We start from the raw sequence: 13,485 nt of genomic DNA on the forward strand, positions 1-13,485 counted from the left end.
TATTGTTTTAAAAGCCTGTGTTTTTTTTTTTCCTCTTTTAATCCAGCTATCACACAAATAATTGTGACTCTTTGTAATTGTTTAATAACAAGTTTCACAACACAATAACTGAGCAGTTACTACTCTATTCTTAACCCTCTAAACTAATTTGGCATTCCCCCTGTGTGTCCCAGAGATACTTTGCAGAGTTCCCACTCCAGTTCCTTCTGATTTTTCCTGGACCCACTGGCTGAATGCTCTGGCTGATCCCCCTACTTATCCCTTTATCTCCTCCTCCCATGGCTGCCAAGAAGTCCCGCCCCATTCTCTCCTGTTGCTCAGCAATTGGCTATAAACTGCTTTACTGGCATATCAAAGGACAATTGGGGAGGAGAGTTTACACAACATTGAGACAGGAGATTCTCAGAATAAAGGATTCTGATATGGGTTGGGGGGGTACAGAAATCAGCATTTGAATCACACATTAATGTTATGCCTGCAGGTTAGTACTGAAATACATAATCACTAAAATCCGTCCCATTGTAAAAGTTTTATCTGTCTCAGTGATAAATCTTTTGACTATGAGGTAAGTCTTTCTCTGACATGGAGAGCTTTTGCGCAGAGTATAAGAAAGGTGACCAGGATGATAAAATCTGTTGGGGATTCGCCTCATGCATTTTCGCTCTCGAGTGCTGGTGTGTGTGAATGGTCTATTTTCTATCTCTTATTTCTTATTCCCTGCAGATTCACAAATAAGTTAGTAAATTCAGGCCTTTACCACCAGCCTTCTAAGACAAGAAAGCCGAAGTTTACTTTAGCCTGCAGATCTCTCAGCAGAGGCCTGCTCCTGCACAGGAGATACTCTCCAGATCAGAGAGTTTTTTCCCTTTATACTAGGCTGCAGTTTTTGGCTAGGAGCTATTTTCACAGCAGGAAAAAAGTGGTCAGTTTAAGTTCTTCTCATTAACAGTAGCATAGGCAGCCCTGAGAGAAGGAAGCCTTGGCTCCCTCCCCTCTTTCTAGTTCTTTCAATCATCTGTGGGGACCAGTTGCCTGAGCCATCAGCTTGGCAGGTGACCTAAGAGATAAAGCAAACTCTGAATTCTGGGTCGTGTCCCAAGACTCTCCCCTAGATGTCCAAAGATGGACTTTGGCAGCCAAACCGCCACCCTCCACTGATTTCTGTTCTCTGTCCCAGCTCTTCCCCTGAACCTGCCCCCACCTGACTACCCCTCCCACCCAGTTCTCTCCCTCCATCTACTTCAGATGTCTACTTACTTCATCTACCCTTCTGAGTGAGATGCAAGCATCGTCACTTGGGCCTTCCTTGTCCTATAGCTTCTTTGGGTAGTAGATTGTGGCATGGGTATCCTAGACTTTATGGCTAATATCCACTTATAAGGGAGTACATACCATGTGTGTCTTTCTGGGTCTGGTTACCTCACCCAGGATATTTCTAGTTCCATCCATTTGTCTGCCGGGTTCATGGTGTCCTTGTTTGTAATGGCTGAGGAGTATTCCACTGTGTAAATGTACCATATTTTCTTCCTCCATTCTTTGGCTGAGGGTGGGCAAGCGTGGAAGGGGGGCTTACATTTCAGCTCTCAAGTCTGTTCTGCATTCCTGATAGATGAATAGCACCAAATCCTTGTCATCTACATGGGCCTGGAGTTGGGTTTGGATCTAAGAGGGCCTCGTAAAACAAAGGCTTTATCTTAGGGATGTGCTCTTTACTGCATTCAGAGATGACTGGGATGGACAAGGTTTTACCACATTGCTTCCATTCATAGGGTTTCTCTCCAGTATGAAGTCCTTCGTGATGATGAAGACTATAGAAGTGTGCAAAGGTTTCACCATATTAAATACATTCACAGGGTTTCTCTCCAGTGTGATTTCTTTCATGCTTTTTAAGCTGACTGTGTTGTGCAGAGGCTTTACCACACTGGTTACATCCATAGGGTTTCTCTACCGTGTGTGTTCTTTGGTGTTTTTGGAGATTGCAGAGTTGTGTAAAGGCTTTACCACACTGATCACATATATAGGGTTTCTCTCCAGTATGAATCTTTTTATGCCTTTGAAGATCACTATTACATGCAAAGCCTTTGCTACACTGATTACATTCATAGGGTTTCTCTTCAGAATGTGCTATTTTATGTTTTTGGAGCTTCCAGAGTTCTGAATATGCTTTTCCACACTGATCACATCCATAGGGTTTCTCTCCAGTATGAATTTTCTCATGCCTTTGAAAATCACAGTGAAATGCAAACGTTTTACCACAGTGATTACATTTATAGGGCTTCTCTCGGGTATGTGTTCTCTTATGTATTTGGAGACTCTTAAGTTCGGTATAGGCTTTTCCACACTGATCACATCCATAGGGTTTTTCTCCACTATGATTTTTTTCATGCCTTTGAAAATCACTATGAAATGCAAAGGCTTTCCCACATTGGTTACATTCATAGGGCTTCTCTGTAACATGTGTTCTTTTATGTTTTCGGAGATTCCTGAGTTCTGTATAGGCCTTATCACACTGATCACACACATAGGGTTTCTCTCCAGTATGACTTTTTTTATGTCTTTGAAGATAACTATTACATGCAAAGGCTTTATCACATTGGCTACATGTATAGGGTTTCTCCCCAGAATGTGTTCTTTCATGTATTCTGAGATTATTGTGTTGTGAAAAGGCTCTACCACATTGATCACATACATAGGGTTTCTCTCCAGTATGAATTTTTTCATGTCTTTGAAGATCACTATGAAATGCAAAGGCTTTACCACATTGGTTACATTCATAGCGTTTCTCTCCAGTATGTGTTATTTTATGTTTTTGGAGATTGCAGAGTTCTGAATATGCTTTTCCACACTGATCACATCTATAGGGTTTCTCTCCACTATGAATTTTCTCATGCCTTTGAAGGTCACTATGAAATGCAAAGGCTTTACCACATTGATTACATTCGTAGGGTTTGTCTCCAGTGTGTGTTCTTTTATGCTTTTGGAGATTCCAGAGTTCTGAATATGCTTTTCCACACTGATCACATCCATAGGCTTTCACTCCAGTATGAATCTTTTCATGTCTCTGAAGATCACTATTACATGCAAAGGCCTTCCCACATTGGCTACATTCATAGGGTTTCTCTCCAGTATGTTTTCTTTTGTGTTTTTGGAGATTCCACAGTTCTGAATATGATTTACCACATTGATCACATCCATAGGGTTTCTCTCCAGTATGAATCTTTTCATGTCTTTGAAGATAACTATGAAATGCAAAGGCTTTCCCACACTGGTTACATTCATAGGGTTTCTCTCCAGTATGACCTCTTTCATGCCTGCAAAGATAATTGGCACATGTGAACGTTTTATCACAGTCATTACACTGAGGAACATTTTTATCTGTATGAATTAATTTTACAACTTGTTCTAATTGTAAAGAGGAATCTGATCTTAAGGGTTTATTACTTTGTCTACATTCGTAGAGTTACCCTTCCTTATGGTTTGTTTTTCGTCTTCGAAGATACCTGTGATGGTAAGAGCATTTTTTACACTGCTCACATTTATGCCATCCCTTTTCTGTATCAGCTTTTACATGTATCTGAAGAGATCTGAAAGAGCTCAAAGCTTTACCACCCTGATTTCATTCATGAATTGTCCTATAGTGTGAGTCATCTTACATTTGCAAGGTGAACCAGGTCAGACAGAAGAATTTCCACACTCCTGGTACTCAGGGATATTCCAGTGTGAGTTTGTGCATGCATTCTCAACCAAATTGGAAAACCAAGTCATTGTAAACTTGTATTGCATTCAGAAACTCTACACACAGTTGGGACTCCTACATAGCTTCTAATGCATCCACTGTGACATATAGTACATGTAGACTTATCTTTGTTTGGCCCCAAGTATGTGATATAAAACAGACTGTGTGAAGGCGTGTGACGTTTGCCTGCTGGAAAGGGAGCTGCCCCTTGCCTGGTCTTTGCCAGCTGATAAACATCCTGCTACAGACACCCTGTAGTACTTCTTAAAGAACCTGACACCAACAACTAAGATGGTCATAGCTCTCCAGCTGTCCACTAAGGCATGTTGTTTACACCATGACACTCATCATTACTGATATCATAACAACATGAACCATCATTTATTGGATATTTATAGTGTCTTCTTCACAATAACCTTATAAAATTAGCATAAAAAAACACCTGGTACAGGAAAATAGAAGCTGAAACCAGCAGCTGGGCTTTGTGCTTTTGCAGCGCTTTACTTCACTTGGCTGTTCATTGCTCCTGATCACAACATTCCTAGAGAGACACAGTCAGGAAAAGACTTCAAAGAGGCTGTTGTGTCTGCTGTTGTTTCCTTGACTGCTTGTTCCTGTTGCTGTGTTCGATGTTGAAAATCCTAGACGAAGTGTTGAATTGCTCCAACCAACTAAGTCTAAAAAGGTCTTCTACCTCTATTCCCCCTATTATACTCCTTTGTCTCCTATCTAGGGTGTCTCCTATCTAGGGTAGGTGGGTTGGAAGAGAGGTAGAGTCATTAAAGAGCCCCAAATAAAGTAGGTTTTAAAAAGACCAAAGCCTACAGAGACATATCCAGTACCTACTAAAAGAATAACATGAAAGGCTTCCACACTGCATCACACATTTTGTCTTTCTGTTCCTCGTACACATGTGCGATAGAGATTAAAGTTTCTCCACAACAGCATTCTTGAGTCTCATAAACTCCTCCCTCACTAAACTAAGCAGCATTACTTCCAGTATATAAGCAATGACAGCTTTAACATGGACTAGTTGTTTAATGGAAGGCTTTGGATATATACTCATCGGACGTTCAGTGTGTATGCCTTTATAACATCTGAGTGGTACAGGATAAACAGATTACAGCTCTACAGCATAGCTCTATGGGGCTATGTCTCACATGGTGAGATCTGTCCAGGCATTCCTTCCTTGTGTCCCTTCTTAGAGGAATGCCTTACAAACACAGATCACACACCGCCCATTAAGGTACATGGTTTTCTCAGAATTTAATAATCATCAATACACTTACAAATTTCCAGGACATATTAAGATTTCTTCAGAGGCATATTTGTATCAGCTTGCACATGAAAATTACCTTCCATGCCTTCTAGAACTTTGACACTGTTCATCAGTATTGTGGTCTTCCCAAATGAAGCCTAAAATACAGTGCCAGAAAATATATGATATATTACTGGAAATTACACAACATTTAAGTTACTATCATCAGTGAACCTTATAGCCAGGCCTTATTTATTCACCTCATTTCCTTGTTCTCAATTGAAATTGCAGCAGAGCATTAATAACCAAGAAACAGTTTGCCCCTTGTTTTAAAACACAAAGTAAATTCACAGTCGTACCTATAGCAGTGAAGTTCTTGCAGGTCTCCAGCATCACATCTATGTAGAGACTCTTCTGAGAAGGATCCAGCAAAGCCCACTCTTCCTGAGTGAAGTTCACATGCACATCTTCATAGGTCAGTGAATCCTAAAATATCCCATACATGTGTAAAGAGAAAGCATGATACTCATAACACTGCAACAGGACACTTCATTGTTAATATATTCATATAATTCTGGTGCTTCCGCCACTTATTTCCTGACATACAATTTCTAATGTAATCACCAAGTAATTTTAGAAGGAAACTGAATAATGAGGTTCATCTCTGTCAATTCTGCACACTTTGAATAAGATACAGCCTTGAAAGGGAAATGCCAGTTAACAGACATAAAGAGAGAGTGATACAAGCAAACACATCAACAGTACTGAGCCCATGTCAGATAAACTATATGAACAATTACTAACTACAAAATATCATGGACAAACTGGGTGGATAGGCTAATACCTTTGATGCCAGAACTCAGGAGACAGAGGCCGGTGTATCTCATTGAGTTGAATGCCAGCCTGAAGAGCCAGAGTTACATATTAAAACCCTGACTTTGAGAGAAACAAATGAACAAACAGACAAGACAGAAAAACTCAGGGCTAGAAAGATGGCTCTGCGGTTAAGAGCGCCACCTGCTCTTCCAGGGGTCCTGAGTTCAATTCCCAGCAGCCACATGGTGGCTCACAACCATCTATAATGTAATCTGATACCCTCTTCTGCAGATAAAGCACTCATATACAATAAATAAAAATAAATTTAAATAAAAAAAAAAACTCAGAGGTTTTCAGTAAAAGTTCTTTTAAAAATGTATACATTCATGTTAGTCCTTTATTCACATTGAGGAAGCCAGAAGTGCCCCAGTTTAAACTGTAACAGGAATAAGCTCTTACTAGAAGGGAATGTGTGTATAAAAGGGACAAGTGGAAAGATGAAAATATTACCAATATAAATGTTCATCATAAATAATCAGCATAGGGCAGAAGAGATGGCTCAGCAGTGAAGAGCTGCTGCTGTTCTTGAATATAATTGAGCTCAGTTACCGGTCCTTTAAGGGGCTGACAGTTATCTATCACAGCAAGTTCAGGAGTTCTGAGGCCACCTTCTGACTACTGTAAGGACCAGGCACACATGCGGGGCACATTCATGCATATAGGCAAAGTACGCATATTCATTCACTCAAAAAGAAAATCAAAACAAACACAACATGCAGGAAGAATGTCACACACCTGCAATCCAATAACTCAGAAGGCTCAGGCAGCACTAATGTCATGAATGCGCGCCATTCTGAGAAGAAGCATATATTCCTCAGCTAAATTTCAAAATTCAAGATGTGAGTGAAGCTCCAGACAACAGCAGAGGCTTGATATGTACAAAAACCTACATTCCAACCCATCACTCAATAATATAAAAACAAGCAAGCAAACAAACAAACAAACAACAACAACAAAATGAAACCAGGCATGATGGCCAACATATATTCCCAGCACTCTGAAGCCAGAGTCAGATAGATCTCTTAAGTGCAATGCCTGCCTGGTCTACATACATCCAGAAAGTCAGGGTACACAAAGAAACTGTGTCTTCAAAAACAGAAACAAAAGCAACAAAATTAAAAATAACAATCAACGGACTAGCATTGAAGCAATTGCTTCCAGTGTATCTTATGTGATTTAGGGACAGAGTCTATAACGGGGAAGGCATGACAGCAGGAGAAGGAAGCTGACTGGTCAGGTTCAACCACAGCCCAGTAGGCACCAAGCACAGGAAATGGACTGAGTCTACACTCAAATCCCATCCCCAGTGAGAAATCTAGAAAGGCTCCAGCTACATAACTTTCATAAGCTCCCCAAAGAAAGCCACAAAGGAGAGACGAGTGTTCAAAGCCATCATCCTATCTGACAGCTTTCTGAGTCCGCCCTCTACATTCGGAGCCTGCGCTCTATAGGCTCACGGTCATCCCATGATGAAAATGCGGTAAGTCTAACTTCAGTGGTCCTAACGCCGCAACAGCCCCAACACTGTTCAAACGTCCAAAGTCTCTTCTGACACTCAAGTCAATCTCATGACGGCCACATTTTGTAAACTCACAAAACAAGCTGAGTATCTTTCCAACATACAGTGGTCCACAACACCCCTTTCTATTCCAACAGAAGGTAATGGTGACACTGGACCATGGCAGGAAACCCATCAGGGGAAATGCCAAATCCTGGAGCTTCAGTTTCCAAGGGCTGATGGCCCCATCCCTGCCACTTCTCATGCATCTCTGTTTGGTCTCTTCCACTCCCTATATGCATCTCTCCATGGCAGGTGTCTGATACATGAGGTATGTAAAAAAACAATTATTCAAGAATAGATTAAAAAAAAAAAAAAGAATAGATACAACTGTTACACAAAAAGGGAGGTGCGGTAAGTTATTGGTTTTAATTTCTTTCCTTAGAAGTGTTTCTAGCTAGAGGCAGAGGCAGGCAGATCGCTGTGAGTTCGAGGCCAGCCTGATCTACAAAGCGAGTCCATGATGGCCAAGGCTACACAGAGAAACCCTGTCTCGAAAAAACCAAAAAAAAAAAAAAAAAAAAAACAAAGAAGTGTTTCTAGCTAGACAATTTTGCTTAAGTCAAAGCAGTGGCTTTGTCCATATGCTCATTATGTGTTCAAAGCAGAACTTTTATCTTTTCTAATTTCAAAAGTTGTACATTATGTGTTCAAAGTTAGTTTTTATGTCAATGTTTTTACCAAGAAACAGGTGTCTGCCTTGTCTTGAAGAGCTAACTATTTATTCTGTGTTTTTATACTCACATGGCATTTCATGGGCCTCATTACTTGGACTAAACCTACATTGAATGCATTTCCTTGATCATTAATTGTCTTAACTTTGGTTTTTTTCTTGCTGTAATTCATGTGGTTCACAGGGCTTTTAGCTAATTGGCAGGAGGGTAGAAGTTACCTGAATCAACTCAGAAATCATCATCAGGAATTATAAAATCATCTTCCTAAGATTCTGCAGGAAATTTCCCGAATACAAAGAGCAATAGGCAGAGAGGGGGCCTCTATCCCCGCCAGGCTTATATGAGGGACACAGTAATGACAAGCACGGAAAGGCAAGTTATCAGCAACAAGCAGGCTACAGGCCAAATCCCTGGGCTTTGCCTACACAGCGATGCATCTATTCATCAGCCATGCAAATATGAAGGGGTGGCCTCCAGGAAGCTCGCTTGCTTTTGCCAACCCAGCATGCAAATTACTCAGCTGTTAAAAATGACATTAAAAGACACCATGATATTTACAGGAAAATGGATGCAACCAGAAAAAAAAAAAGGCCCTAAGTGAGGTAACCAAGACCCAGAAAGACAAATATGGTCTTCATTCACTTGGAAATAAACATCAGCTATTCGGTAACTAACTGAGCTTCACTCCACAGCCCTAGAGGACATGTAAAGAGGAAGACTAAAGAGGCCAGCATGGACACTTCCGGAGAGGGGAAATAGGAGAGAGTCTGTGGGTGGATTGGTGGTAAATGGGGACAGGAGTGGGAGGGATCAGGTGGGGAGCTGGAGACAGTGCAGTGCATTTGGGGCGTAGTGTAGAAACTTGGTGCTCCGGTCATTTCCCTGGACTCTGTGAGGGTGACCTTAGTGAAGACTCCTGGTCCTGGAGGAGATGGAGTCTGGCCTGGCCATCCTGTGTAGCCAGGCAGGGCTTCCGTGGTGGGACTGGGTTACAGTCAGCCGAGCTGCTGCCTCAAGAGGCCCCATGGATATCCCTAAACAGCCCAGGATGATGATAAGGAGAGGGAGCTGCTGTCTGAAAACTGACAGCTGGGCTGCATCGCAGAGGACAACTTCCACAGTGCTGACTGACCATAGAGAGGTGGAGCAGGAGCAGGCTTGCATGGGCCCAGGAGCTACATGGGCATCAGAGCTGTCTCCTTTGTCATGGTTTGTGGCTAAATTCCTGGATAATCCTGGTGAGCAAACCTGTGTATCCTAGCATCCTAATCTCTAACAGGCCGGGTTAGCACACTGCTCATCTGTGGGGTGCTGTAGAGCAGTCCTCCCTCAGCTAAATTCTACTTGGTGTCACTTACTGTGTCCTAAGCGATGGTAAATCCTTTACAGCATCAACTCTACTCTTCTACATCGCAGCTTAATATTGGGGTGCTACCCACCACAGGAGACGCCTTTTACAGCCTCCACAAAATTAACTCCAAACGGATCTTACACCTAAATATTAAATGCTCAGGGCAGAACTTTCTAAGCTAGTCCGAGTCTAAAATCCTTCCAAGGATGTTTCTACACACAAGCCCCAGCTGCAAATGCTTTGCGAAGTGGCAGCCCTCAAATCAAAGTTAGGCAGAGCCTATCACCTGGTCCAGGAACTGACTAGGTTCTCACTAGGGGCTCTACCTGGCCGCTGTTTACCAGGGAGCCCCAGGGACAGACCCAGCGCACCAGCCCCCCGCTGCTCAGATGCCTGCTCCTCCCCGCTGTGTGCAGTGACCCTGCGCTCACCATGTCGGGGCTTCAGAGCTTGCCTGAGCTCTCCTCACAGCACTCAGCAGCTGTGCTCAGAGCGCGTCACTCGGAACCAATCAAGCCTGCTCAGCAACGGAGCTGAACCCGCCTCACGGAACCCGGAAGAACACTCCTCCTCTGGCGGGCAGGTCCGCCTGGAGGCTCTGATTGGTTAATGTGTCTTGATTGACAGGAACACCTCCCTTAGGGGTAGAGTGAGCTGAAAAGACAAGACACAGAAGTTCCTGACCTATGTTTCTAGTTCAGGGCAAGACCTTTTGCAGAGGTGCAGAGACTCGCCATCAACGGCTTCCCACCCAGCCCAGCGGAGGACCCAGCACTCCAGCTCTGGCCGCTCAGCCGCTCGCTCCTCCCCCTTCTTTGGCTCTGGCCCGGCTCTCCCCACATCAGAACATCAGAGCTTGCCTGAGCTTCACTTCACCACAGCAATTAAGAGGCACTCTGCCTTCCTCCTCCTGGGATCCGGGGAAGGATAGCTTGTAAAGCTCATCACTCAACTCGCCGTGGAGTTACCAATCTGTCCCACAAGTGGAAGATGGCCCAGCACAGTAACTATTAAAAAGAGATTTATAGGGTGACCTACCTCTGTGCTTGTTGGAGCAGGGGCACCATCTGACCTCTTCTCCCTGGGCACTGACTGACCAGGTTCCTCCTCCTTCTTCCTGTAATGGGTTATGAAACACTCTGGACGCTTACGACCCTCTGCCAATCTTGAGCAAAAGGTCTAGCCTGAGAAGGCCCATGTTGCTACATCTCCTGGTTGAAGTTAACTGTGGCCTGTGACACCTTGGCTCTGAGACTGTCCTTATGACAGGCAAGGAAGAAGCAGCAACTGCTGGGCATATGTCTAGTCTGCCAAGCTCAGATTTAAGCTGTGGAGCTGTGGTATATCACAGGGCTCTTTATTATAAAATAGGAGTGTGTTTGTGTTTCTGTGTGTGTGTGTGTGTGTGTGTAGGCCAGTTTGCCCAACTATGGGCTAATATACTTAGGACATGCTGAAAGTGAGCGGGGTCAGTGTTCAACAAGCTAGTTATTCTGAGTGCATTTCTTTTACTTTTGAGGCTGTGTCTCCCTAGGTAGGCCAGGCTGGTCTCAAACTCCCAATCCTCCTGCCTCAGCTTCTAGAGAGCTGAGATTTGAGGTCTGGGATACCAGGCCTGAATTTCAGTGCACTGAATTCTAGTTATGACACTTTGAACTTTCTCATGGCTTATTTGAGTCTTCCAAACAGCAGCCTAGTGCTCTGGCATCCTGACTGTTGGCTATGCTCTTGGCCCTCAGCAAGATCACCTGTAGGCTTGTCACCCTGACCACATAGTCTTCCATAGCCCCAGGAGGCTTAATCCCCTGGGTAGAAGAGGGCCTGGCTGCCTGCCCACTTGTGAGTTTCTAGACAGGCCTGGATGTTCTACACACGGGGTTTTTTTGGTTATGAACTGGGTGCTTGGAACCCCTGGGGCATTGTGTGTCATTGAAAGAAAGTGTATAGGAGAGCAAAAGTCAGAGTCATCCCTCCAAGGGAATGAGTCTTGCTCACTCCCATCTGCTTCAGGGTTCAGGTGTAAATCTTACTTGGAGGGAGGTGGATGTTCAGGGTTCGGGTGTAAATCTTACATGGAAGGAAGTGGGTGTTAATGATGCTGAGTGAACTGTTCCAACATCTGTGTCCAGGTGCAAAGTGGGAAAATGCGACACAGATCAGTGTGACTGCCCAAATCATATTCTCTCTTCCTCCCTCCGCTGCCTCTGTGTATGTGTGTGTGTGTAAGCTGGACACGCATATGCGAATGACCTGTAGCACTTGGCTTTACCTCCACCAAGTGGGGCCTGGAGATCAAACTCAGTTGATCAGGATTGACTTGGCAGCAATTGCACTTACCTCCCATCTTTTTCTTTTCTTTTCTTTTTTATTCTTCTCTCATATACTGCATCCCATTTGCAGTATCCCCCTCTTCCCCTCCCTCTGGTCTCTAACCCCTCATTTCCCTTTGCTCCAGATCCACCCCTCCAACTCCCCTCAGTAAAGAGCAGGCCTCCCAGAGACATCAACCAAATACAGCCCGACAAGCTACAATAAGCCCAGATACATATTCTCACATCACAGCTGCATGAGGCCTATGGATCCTGAGTTCCAGCCTGGGTTACAAAGCAAGACTGTCCCAAAATTCAAGTCAACCAGAGAAACAGCCTTTCTAAACACTAGGTATGAATATTGGTGGTGAACTGCCACTGAAACCAGACAATTGGCTGTTCCTGTCTAGCCAAATAAACCACACAAGGCAACTTCTTCTCGTGGGGCTGTGGTCTTCCTCCTTGGCACAGCCTGCACTACTGGCTACACTGAGGCTCCTTGACCCTCAGGTCCTTTTCTGCATAGATGGGCTTCTTGCCTCCGGCTTGTGCTTTGTGGTTTTACTTTATAAAATGTTATTGTGTGCTAGGCCTGAAGAGCCTGAAGCTCACTACCTTAAGAGTTCTATTCAGATCCTCTTGATCAATTGAAAGCAGTCTTAATTACATGTGTAAGGCACAAGCCTAATTCTATGTATGTTGATTGAGAGACAGACGAGACGTGATTAACAGACTGATTTTCATCATATATGTGGAAGAAAACAGCCACATGAAGATATAATTACAGAATTCTTGAAATTAAGCATTTGATAGGCCCCTCCGCGAGCAATCAGCCTTTCTATTCGTCCTTCTCAGCTTCAGGAACAGCCTTGACAGTACTGGGAAGCCATACCTCTACAATCTGTTGGCAACGATGACCATGTACACTCTTGCAGAAAGGGCCAGAAACATAGCAGCTACCTATTTCTAAAGGAGAAGATAGAGTAAAGATCATGGGCTGGGGATGCAATTCAGTCACCCAGGAGCACTTCATGGTCGGTGTTGTCAGAGATGAAGATGTAGGGTGACACTTCTGTGTGCTTCTTGCCTTTGCACATGTTGGTCACCCATACCCCATCGATGGGCCGCCACCTGTAGGGGGCTACATGAAGGACAGGCCTGTATAGGTCTGGGGAAAGGAAGTGAGGATGGTGAGCTAGTCCTAGGTACAGTCGTTCCCTTAGCCAGGCCCATCACCAAGTGAGCTAACTCAGTAAGCCAAAGCGTTTGCGAGAGAAGCATGGATAGCCTTCTGGAACTAGCTGTCAACCTGAAGCTAGCAAGCAAAACAGCCTTCTCTTGTAGAAAGAAGGTTTCTTCTTTCTAAGTTAACAATACAGTACATTATTTCAGCAGCAATATTCTTTAACCAGCTAGTTCCCCAATGATTGACACAGAGAGACTATGATTTATTGTGTACCTATAAGCAGCATGCTGGCCAGACACTGACTGTTCTAATCCTAGTCCCTTTAAGACCCACAGACTAGCCAATCACATGCCAATCTGATGACTCCCCAGCAGATTCTGCTCCGTCAGTCTGTCCTCATGGCCACATCAGTATATGCTCATTATCCATCTTGGCTCATGGAGACTCCTTTCTCTCCAGCTTCCTCTCCTGCTACTTCTTCTGCTGCGCTCGCCTTCTCTCAAACCCTAAGACTCTCTGCCTCCCTCTTACCCAGTC

The 13,485-nt window shown here is 43.9% G+C and overlaps 1 pseudogene; it reads right to left on the reverse strand.

Moving 5' to 3' along the window:
- Positions 1-1,630: 1,630 nt before the first annotated feature.
- On the reverse strand, positions 1,631-9,941 carry LOC127203309 (zinc finger protein 431-like; annotated as a pseudogene).
- Between the last annotated feature and the right edge of the window lie 3,544 nt (positions 9,942-13,485).

This window comes from Acomys russatus, chromosome 19 (genome assembly GCF_903995435.1).
Source record: "Acomys russatus chromosome 19, mAcoRus1.1, whole genome shotgun sequence".
Classification (NCBI taxonomy): Eukaryota; Metazoa; Chordata; class Mammalia; order Rodentia; family Muridae; genus Acomys; species Acomys russatus.